Raw genomic sequence first — 5,066 nt, forward strand, 5'->3', positions numbered from 1 at the left:
TAGTGTAAACAAGAAACAAAAAGATGCAATTGCAGGATCTAAAGGAAATAGCTTCGAGCACACACACAACGGCAACGAGAAAAGTACTTTACCCGAGACCGGAGTATGAGAGCCTTTTACCTTTCCTCCCGGCAACGGCGCCGAGAAAAGTGCTTGATGTCTACGGGAGCTTCTATTCTTGTAGACAGTGTTGGGCCTCCAAGAGCGAGAGGTTTGTAGAACAGCGGCAAGTTTCCCTTAAGTGGATCACCCAAGGTTTATCGAACTCGGGGAGGAAGAGGTCAAAGATATCCCTCTCATGCAACCCTGCAACCACAAAGCAAGAAGTCTCTTGTGTCCCCAACACACCTAATAGGTGCACTAGTTCGGCGAAGAGATAGTGAAATACAGGTGGTATGAATAAATGCGAGCGAGTAGCAACGGTGCCGAGAAAAGTGCTTGCTGGCGTGCGATTGATGGTATTAATATTGCGGGAAGTAAAGATGCGGTAAAACAGGTAAACAAGCGGCGATAGCGATATTTAGGAACAAGGCCTAGGGATCATACTTTCACTAGTGGACACTCTCAACATTGATCACATAACAGAATAAATAGATAGATGCTAGACTCTACACCCTCTTGTTGGATGATGAACACCACTAACTGTGTAGGATTACACGAACCCTCAATGCCGGAGTTAACAAGCTCCACAATATTCAATGTTCATATTTAAATAACCTTAGAGTGCATAACGAGATCAACATAACCAAACCAAGTACTAACATAGCATGCACACTCTGTCACCTTCACACTACGAAAGGAGGGATAGATCACATCAATACCATCATAGCAATAGTTAACTTCATAATCTACAAGAGATCACAATCATAGCCCACGCCAAGTACTACACGATGCACACACTTGTCACCATTACACCGTGCGGGAGGAATAAACTACTTTAATAACATCACTAGAGTAGCACGCAGATATATTGTGATACAAAACACATTGCAATCATAAAGAGATATAAATAAGCACTTCACTATGCCATTCATAACGGTGAATAAGTATTACGTGAAATATAGCCTAAGAGACCCACACGATGCACACACTTGTCACCTTTACACACGTGGGACAAGGAGTCTCCGGAGATCACATAAGTAAAACCCACTTGACTAGCATAATGACATCTAGATTACAAGCATCATCATATGAATCTCAATCATGTAAGGCAGCTCATGAGATTATTGTATTGAAGTACATAGGAGAGAGATGAACCACATAGCTACCGGTACAGCCCAGAGCCTCGATGGAGAACTACTCCCTCCTCATGGGAGACAGCAGCGTTGATGAAGATGGCGGTGGTGTCGATGGAGAAGCCTTCCGGGGGCACTTCCCCGTCCCGGCGGCATGCCGGAACAGAGACTCCTGTCCCCCAGATCTTGGCTTCGCGATGGCGGCGGCTCTGGAAGGTTTTCTCTGGTTTCGTCGAACGTGTCGAGGTTTTTAGGTCAGTGACCTTTATATAGGCGAAGAGGTGGAGTCGGGGGGTCGACGAGGCGACGACACACTAGGGGGGCGCGGCCAAGGCCTGGGCCGCGCCACCCTGTCGTCTGGGGCCCACAGGGCCCTCCTCTGGCGGCTCTCGGGTGTTCTGGAAGCTTCGTGGAAAAATAGGATGCTTTGGGTGTTGATTTCGTCCGATTCCGAGAATATTTCCTTACTAGGATTTCTGGAACCAAAAACAGCAGAAAACAGGAACTGACCCTTCGGCATCTCGTCAATAGGTTAGTTCCGGAAAACGGATAAATATGACATATAATGTGTATAAAACATGTAGATATCATCAATAATGTGGCATGGAACATAAGAAATTATCGATACGTCGGAGACGTATCACCCTGCACCTAGTTCAGTAGGGCGATACAACTACTATGTAAGCTTCATTGATGACTTTAGAAAATTTGTATGGATTTATCTCCTTAAGAAAAAGTCTGATGTGTTTCAAATTTTTCACAATTTCCGACAACTTGTTGAATGACAATTCAATACAAAAATCCTTGCTCTACAATCTGATTGGGGTGGTGAGTATGAGAAGCTCAACTCCTTCTTTCACAAAGTCGGCATCGAACATCATGTATCTTGCCCAGATGCTCACCAACAAAATGGATTAGTGATACGTCTCAAACGTATCTATAATTTCTTATGTTCCATGCTACTTTTATGATGATACTCACATGTTTTATACACATTATATGTCACTATTATGCGTTTTCCGGAACTAACCTATTGACGAGATGCCGAAGAGCCAGTTGCTGTTTTCTGCTGTTTTTGGTTCCAGGAAGGCTGTTCGGGCAATATTCTCGGAATTCGACGAAACGAAAGCCAAATATCTTAATTCATCGAGACGGACCAGAACACCGAAGGGGAGCCGGAGAGGAGGCCCAGGGGCCCCAGACAATAGGGCCGCGCGGGCTCCACGCTGGCCGCGCCGGCCTATGGGGAGGGAGCCCTGGCGCCCTTCCGACTCCGCCTCTTCGCCTATTTAACTCCTCGTGACCTAAAAACCCGACACCAATTGACGAAACTCCAGAAAGACTCCAGGGCGCCGCCACCATCGCGAAACTCCAATTCGGGGGACGAAGTCTCCGTTCCGGCACCACGCCGAACGGGGCATTGCCCCGGAGTCATCTCCACCGCCATCTCCACCGCCATCTTCACCGCCATCGCTGTCTCCATGATGAGGAGGGAGTAATTCACCCCGGGGCTGAGGGCTCTGCTGTAGCTATGTGGTTCATCTCTCTCTTTGTGATCTAGTTGAATATCATCTATGTGCTACTCTAGTGATGTTATTAAAGTAGACTATTCCTCCTCCATGATGTAATGGTGACGAGTGTGTGCATCGTGTAGTACTTGGCGTAGTTTATGATTGTGATCTCTTGTAGATTATGAAGTTAACTATTACTATGATGGTATTGATGCAATTTATTCCCCCTTTCATAGTCTATCGGTGACGGTGTGCATGCTATGTTAGTTCTCGGTGTGATTGCGTTGGTCTATCATGCACTCTAAGGTTATTTAAATATGAATATCGAATGTTGTGGAGCTTGTTAACTCCGGCATTGAGGTGCTCTTGTAGCCCTACACAATTAGTGGTGTTCATCATCCAACAAGAGAGTGTAGAGTGGTTTTATTATGTGATCAATGTTGAGAGTGTCCACTAGTGAAAGTATGATCCCTAGGCCTTGTTTCTAAGCATCGAAACTCCGTTTATTTATCGTTACATTGCATGTTTACTCGCTGCCATATTTTATTCAGATTGCTATTACCACTCATATACATCCATACTACTTGTATTTCACTATCTCTTCGCCGAACTAGTGCACCTATACATCCGACAAGTGTATTAGGTGTGTTGGGGACACAAGAGACTTCTTGTATCGTGATTGCGGGGTTGCTTGAGAGGGATATCTTTGACCTCTTCCTCCCCGAGTTCGATAAACCTTGGGTGATCCACTTAAGGGAAACTTGCTGCTGTTCTACAAACCTCTGCTCTTGGAGGCCCAACACTGTCTACAAGAATAGAAGCACCCGTAGACATCAAGCACTTTTCACGGCGCCGTTGCCGGGGAGGAAAGGTAAAAGGCACTCATACTCCGGTCCTAGGTAAAGCACTTTTCTGGCGCCGTTGTGTGTGTGTTCGAAGCTATTTCCTTTAGATCCTGCAATTGCATCTTTTTGTTTCTTGTTTTTATTTTTCACTAGTTAGGCATAATGGAAAACAACAATGAGCTTTTTAATCTATTTCCTGAGTTAAGATATGAATTGTTTGATGCGAAAATTAAAAAACCTATGGAACCTTATCTGCATGATAGTAACAATGTTATTAGTATGAATGCAATTACTGCTAATGCTATGGAAAAGTCTAAGCTTGGGGAAGCTAGTTTATATAAAAACAATCTTTTTTGCTCCTCAGCTTTGGAAGAAATATTTTGCTCTGATAATGCTTTATCTCCCATATGCGATAACTCTAATGATGCTTCTGATATTTTAAATCCACCTGCTGAAAGTATTCCGTATAAAATACCTATGAAAATTCTTGAACTTGTTATGGATAACCGCTATGAAGGGGATGGAACTATCCATCCTGGAGATCATTTACTGTTTTTGCATTAATTATGCGGGTTATTCAAGTGTGCAGGTATCTCTATGGATGAAGTGAAGAAGAAACTATTCTCTATGTCGCTTGTCCGGTAAAGCGGCGCATTGGTACAAGCTGCTTGAAGGATGGGCATTCTCTTGATTGGAAGGATATTGTGCCTCTATTTTACTCTAAATTCTATCCTCCAAGTGAAATTCACAAAGACCGGAACCGCATATATAATTTCCGGCCTCATGATGGAGAGAGTATTGCCCAAGCATGGGGGAGATTGAAGTCTTTAATGCTCAAATGCCCCATTCATGAGCTTCCTGGTAATATCATCATTGATAATTTCTATGCAAGACTGTCTTTTCAAGATAAAACCTTGCTGGATACTACTTGTTCTGGATCATTTACACGCAATGGAGAAGAGTTTAAAAGGGACCTTCTTGATCGGATTCAGGAGAATACTGAAGGATGGGAGAACAACAAAGGTAAACAGTCAGGTATAAATTATGATTATGAGTGCATTGAAACTTTTATGGATACTGATAAAATTCGAAATATGAGTTCTATTTATGGTCCTGACTCTCAAGTTGTTGCAAATCTTTATAAAGCTTTTGCCTCTCATTTTGAATTGCCTAGGAAGAATTTTGATAAGTATCATGAACCTTTTAAAGACGCTTGCATGAAGGATGAAATTGTTATTAATGATTGCAATAAGCATGCCCAAACTTCAGAAAATACTATTTCTTATAAGCATGTTAATTTTTGTGGAATGCATAGACCTTGTGGAATTAATCAAATCGAAGATGAATATTGTATCCATCATGGGAATGAAAAAACTAGAAAGTGGTTTAGGGCTCTAGATGATCTTGGTAAAAAAGTTTGTGCCCTCTATCCTTTTATTTGTGAACTTTGCCATAGAGTGGGTCATTTTAATTTT

Source organism: Lolium rigidum, chromosome 1 (genome assembly GCF_022539505.1).
Source record: "Lolium rigidum isolate FL_2022 chromosome 1, APGP_CSIRO_Lrig_0.1, whole genome shotgun sequence".
NCBI classification, from domain to species: domain Eukaryota; kingdom Viridiplantae; phylum Streptophyta; class Magnoliopsida; order Poales; family Poaceae; genus Lolium; species Lolium rigidum.